General features: G+C 38.2%; 1 long non-coding RNA gene across 1 annotated transcript; it reads right to left on the bottom strand.

The window, feature by feature from the left end:
• Nucleotides 1-1,889: 1,889 nt before the first annotated feature.
• LOC141369179 (uncharacterized) lies at nucleotides 1,890-4,031 on the bottom strand. The gene is made up of 3 exons (XR_012372749.1): nucleotides 2,699-4,031; nucleotides 2,312-2,581; nucleotides 1,890-2,198 (listed from the first exon to the last, which is right to left on the bottom strand). It is a non-coding gene; the product is annotated as an uncharacterized lncRNA (long non-coding RNA).
• Between the last annotated feature and the right edge of the window lie 1,954 nt (nucleotides 4,032-5,985).

The raw sequence follows: 5,985 nt of genomic DNA, 5'->3' as shown, positions 1-5,985 counted from the left end.
TGTAGGAGGTGAGAACGTCCTACATGGATTATGGCCCCACTGTGGGAGGGATCGGTGGGAGAGCCGAGCGATAAAGGAGGGCAACTGGGAGGGGTCGTGACGTACATTGTGGTCTGCCTGGTGCCCTGCGTTTTGGAGTTCCGGAAGGGAGGAGCCTTCGGTTGAAACCGTATGGTACAGACCTTAAGCCACTGAGTGCGTGAGTGTGGTGTGAGAAAATTGCTTCGAAGTTTGTACACTGGAGCCTTGCTTTGCAGTGCTGTGCCTCCTGTTTGTCTGTGCATACTCCAAGGCCGAGGGGTAAGCCCCGAAGGGAACGAGACGCAACGCCACTTTGGCAGGAGCCGTTTCTTTTATTATACGCCCATTCCGTGTCTGACCCTCGCCACTGGAACAAAAACGAGGTGAGCCCCTCTGTAAATGTCAAGCTGTTATTGTGGGGAAGGAAGACCTGTTGATTCGAAGTAAGAAGAGTGTGTGTGTAATAATTACTGTGGAGTTCTTCAGGAAAGTGCGCCCCTGTCCAGATCTCCTATCGGCGGAGCTAGAGGAGAGGGAAGCGACACAACTCCACTTATCGACATACAGACCAGTGCCGCCTGCTGTTGACACCTACCTGTAAGCCCCCATCGTAGAGAGCCATCATCCGATATCGTCTCAGTGTACTACGTACAGAACGTCACTTACCTGTTGACACCTACCTGTAAGCCCCCACCGTAGAGAACCGTCACCTGAACAGTTAATGCCGAAGTTCACTTACCCGTGGACTGTTACCTATAAGCCACCATGGAGAGACATTGCCCCAACATTATGTACCGCAAGGCACTCACCTGTGGATACCCACCTTCAAGCCCCCCCTCTGCTGTGATAATTAAGGACTGAGACCTTTCTTTAGTATTTAATCCCCCTACCTGTTCTTTTAAAAATTTTATAAAAACTGTTACATTTTAATTCTTTGTTTGTCTGGTCATTGGGGTGTTTTGGGACCTCCCCGAGGTGGAAGTAGGAGAAGTGTGACCCGCGACAGGGGCGGTCCGCTTCTTCGACCTGTGACAGATTTACAGACATGACCTAAATGAGTTTTTCATATTGTCTCATCAAAGACATTCCTTGTGTCTCTGTAGGACCATTCACACCTTATCAGCTCTCTGTTGAGCTTTAACCCTCTGGGGTCGGACCCTTTTTGGACACAGTCAGAGGTTCTGACATGCTCTCACATTTGGTCTTTTTTCAGTTGCTTTAAAACACATTAATGGCTAATATCACATAGCACTGTATTCAGCACAAACTGTGCTATAATAATATGTAAGATAAATGTATGTACATGTTTGTATTTGTAAGTAAATGATGTTTATGCGTGGTTAGTAAAAAAAAGAAAACAAAAATTTGCTGAAATAAGGCCAAGGAACACATCCTAAACATTTGTTAACAAGCGAAAAAGTTATCTGCTACAAAAAGATGTAAAAACCATTTAACCCACTCATTCACATGAAAAAATACATTGATTTAACTTTTGTAAGACACTTTTTGCTGTGTAAAGGCAATATGCAAGGGAGACCCAACCCCCTAATGGCTCAGTGAGGAATGTTGGGACAAAAGAACTGTGACTGTGGGGAGACTTAAAGAGAAAATCTTTTGCTTGTAGTTTTAAAAAAAATAGGTTAAAATAAAGTACAAAAAACCTTTTTAGTAAAATAAAAGTCTTATAGGGTTGCAAAAAATGCTAAAAACATGAACAATAGCATAGATTTAAGAAGCTTTATTGTAATTATCATCATTTATTGTAATTATTATCATCATTGATAAACATCATCCTGTCTCCAGTAGTCCCTGATGGAGATCATCTTTACCATGGCCATATAAAATAGTAGTCCAATGTTGCGGTACATCTCAGTGACATCTTTCCATTTGTACTTGCAACCCTTTGCTGTTGCCCTGGCAGCCTGAGCGTTGGTGTAATGGCATAGAGTTGAAACTGCATCCTCAGGAAAAAAACATTTTGAAAAGACTCAGGGGTGTGTGCATCTGCAGGACTCAGCTGTGGTCCAGGTTCCCATGCAGGAAAGAAACGCAAAGTGTGTGGAACCACATCAATATCAGTCTCTGTTTTCTATGACAGAACGGACCTGCTGCTGCTTTCCTGGATGTTGGTCTTGACTCTCTTTGCAACAGGGGCCTTATCACTGTCAGTGGTAAATCTGTAAATGAATAAATAAATGGTTTGGGTTAGAAAAATTTAAAACAAAATATAAAATAAAAATATTACTCAGTATTTTACTGTAGTAGTGACACTTTAATAAACTGTACTTACACATTAGTCTCAGTTGCTTTGAGAACTGAAGCAGACCTATGGCGTTTGTGAGTAGCGGGTAAAAGTGAAAGTGATGCATTCCTAAAACAAACAAACAAAAAATCATCATCATGTATTTTCCAAAGCACTAAAGCAGCACATTACTAATACTAATATAGTGCACGCATAACAGAAACATGGGTAAATGTGGCTTACACTGGATGAATGTCGGTCGCGTTGCTGTGTGATCTTCTGCGAGGAAATGAAAGCGAAAGTGTTGCAGCCATATTCCTAAAAAAATAATCATCATAATTAGTATCATCGTGTACTTTCCAAACTACTAAGCAACAAATTAGTAATACTAATATAGTGCAGGCATAACAGAAAAATGGGTACATGTTGACATACTCTTTATTGTTCCCAGTTGCGCAGCTGCGTGCCCTCGTGCGAGTACCAGACGAAGTTGGTGTTGCAGACACATTCCTGAAAACATATCTTAATTAATATAATGTATTTTCAAAGTACAAAGCAACACATCAGTATTACTAATATTGAGAACTTTTTTTAATAATTAATAGGGGTGACCCCGAATAGTTGAAGATTCAATGCATCGGAGAAGCCGGATTCGACTACCAATCTCACAGTCGAATCGTTGCAGATGTGTTATGAAATGAGGATCATTCAATTTTGGCCGTATATGGGTGCACACATTATCTGATTTCACATATAACAGCTTTCTCCAAATATATGAATATACAGCATATTATTATAATGCTGCAAATAATATGTGATGTAGCAGCTTTCAATAAAATGCGTTAAATCCAACTAACAAAGCCTGTGATGGGGCTACACGTCCATAAGAGGTTTCTATGTTAATAAACCATTGCATCTTTGTTTCTACATTTGAAAGACAAAGCTGGCAATTCTGGCAATACTTTCGTTTTTTATTAATTTCTTTATTTTATTTATAAATCACTCTGGGTTATCTGATTTATCTATTTGGCTTGTGTTTTGTTTCCGTGCACTTGAGGCATTTTGCACATTTGTTCTGCACGTTGTTACTTCTGACCTTATTTTATTTAAAAAATGTATTTATTATAAACGTAAATTCTGATATAATTTAAGTTTGTACATTTTGGATTGTTTTTCGTTCTATCGATGTTGCGCTATTTCGTTCTGGCCATGTTTGCGCATGCAATTTAGCCGAACGTGCTAGGTGCTCTGCGTCTCATATTTAGAAGTTCATCAAACTAAACATTATAAAACGGATGTTTTTCGACGGGTATAAGTTTTAAAATGTATTTAAAACCGAGTGGTTATCTATTATGGTTGGTGTTCACTTTCAAATGATAGCAAAGAGATTCCTGAAATAAATAATATCATCAGGTCTTTCTGTATCTAAAGTGAATACAGAGATGATCAAAGTCAAAGCAAGCAAGCAGGTATTTCTGTGCTAAACAATAACGCGTAGTGTCTATAAAATCATTAATTTCAGTGTTTTTCTTGTTATAAATTAACATTTAATGAATTGTATACACAGCTTAGTTTTTATCATTTACAGTAACAATCACAAATTATTTGTCATTTGTCTTTTTTTGGTCATGGCTTTGACGCGCTTAATCTCCAAATTAAATAAAAATACTAAATTGTAGCCGGGGTTTCCAAGGCAGGATCACCTTTGTTATTTTTTAGGTTTAGTTATCAAAATGTTTTTTTGTGTGATGTTCTGTAGATCGTGGCATTAAAATGTTATGAGGAATAATTATTTGTTATGTTGCCTTACATGCCTAGCTGAGATAAGATAATTGGGTACAGAGATGCGCTGTATATGTTTGTTAACGGGCCATTACTTGACATATTTATAGCTAAAAATTAACACATGACATATCTCCGGGCACATTTACAGCACATTAATACTAGGCTACATCGAAACATTTACACCCGAACAGATACATGCATATTTGCGCATGATGACAATCTCCGGGCACATTTACTGTTATCATGTAAGCAACATGTCAGTAATACAAATATTGTGAATGCATAAGTTCTATGTTTATGCGTAGTTGTATACATTAAAAAATCAAGCAACACATCAGTAATACTAATATTGAGAACAGAAAAGCCGGTAAATGTAACTTACACTTTATGAATTTCGGGTTTGTTTCTGCATGCCCCCGTGCGAGTAAATGACGATGAAGCCACGTTACTAAAAAAAAAAACAAACATTATTTGTATCATGTATTTTCGGAAAATACAGATATGTTTATATATTTAAGCAATATCGCTCGAGTAGGAGTGTGGTGTGGCTCTATATCATCACGGCTGTGATTAGGCCAGAGGAGGCAGTCACGGCCGTGATGATATGGAGCTGTGTCGCACGACTCCGAGAGCGATATTGCTTTTATACAACAGTTCGACGGCACACGTTTGAAAAACGAAAACTAGAAAACAACAACGGAGTAATTTTAAAAGCCTCTTTGTTTGAGAACTACTTCTTCCGCCACGGATTTGAGGGCGGCCAGAATGACAGGTAAAACTTTCGGCTGCTTTGAAGCTCATAACAACTCAATGGACGGAAAAGCCGTTTCTTTATATTACCGTTTCTTGGTGTAGTTTTAAGATTAGTTCAGTCGAGAATGTATCTGCATTATATTTAAATCTGCAGTCGATTAGTAAAGATAGCGCCTGTTTGAACATTTGCTTAGTGAGATTCGGTACGAATGAGAACCAAAGCATGAGCGGACGTCAGTGTTCACTCGCCCCGCTGACCACCGCCCTCTCTGGGCTACATTTCTGAAAGGGATTCCCTGGCTCTCATGTTGGCCTTGTTTGTTTATGATCGTCAAAATGAGATCAAATCAGCAGTATTTGGTGTCATGATCAAACTAGTACTTGTTTTTTTATTCATATTTAGTGTCTTTTGTGTTGTTATTGTTTTGGCGCGAGGTAAAAGTTAATAAAACTATACTTGTGTAACGTTACTATTGCTTTCTCATTTATTCTTAACGCGATACGAGCACTCGATTATTATTATTAAACTTTGTTCTTGTCAGTACTATACAAAACGGTTTTTGTAGTGTCAGAGAGATGTTTTTGCATGCTGCTTATAAATATACCAGTGGCGATATCTCATAACATGTTTTAATAGTCACGTCACGATAAAGTAAATGATCAATGTCCACATTTAAAAGCTGCAGGGCTTACCTGCAGTTCCACGGTGTTTTCGCGTTCTGATAAAAGATATAGCTCCAGAAAAAAACGAGTGTTTATATTCCTCTTTCCAAGTGTTAATCTTCCACACGATGTGACAAGACATTTCTCCCATTAACTTTAACGTAACATCCAAGAGCGCTGATCTTTGACGGAATAATACTTCTGATTGGGGATTCACAGACTGATTTATGAGCTAGTAAACTAATGAGACAAACGGAGAGTGATTCAAACAGCGCGTCTGTGTTTTTCCATTTAGAGATGAGCCTGCTTAGGACCTCCATTCACTAGGTGGCGGAATAATACGAAAGGTGAAGCAGTTACAGTGCCGTTATCAGCACAATATCGTATAGCTCTTAGCCAATCAGATTCGAGAACCAGAAAGAACTGTTGTATAAATAAATATATATATATATATATATATATATATATATATATATATATATATATATATATATATATATATATATATATATATATATAAA

The sequence above is a fragment of the Misgurnus anguillicaudatus genome, chromosome 12 (assembly GCF_027580225.2).
Source record: "Misgurnus anguillicaudatus chromosome 12, ASM2758022v2, whole genome shotgun sequence".
In the NCBI taxonomy this organism is placed as follows: domain Eukaryota; kingdom Metazoa; phylum Chordata; class Actinopteri; order Cypriniformes; family Cobitidae; genus Misgurnus; species Misgurnus anguillicaudatus.
The sequence above is the reverse complement of the archived record's forward strand: the minus strand, read 5'-3'. Positions and strand labels throughout refer to the sequence as shown.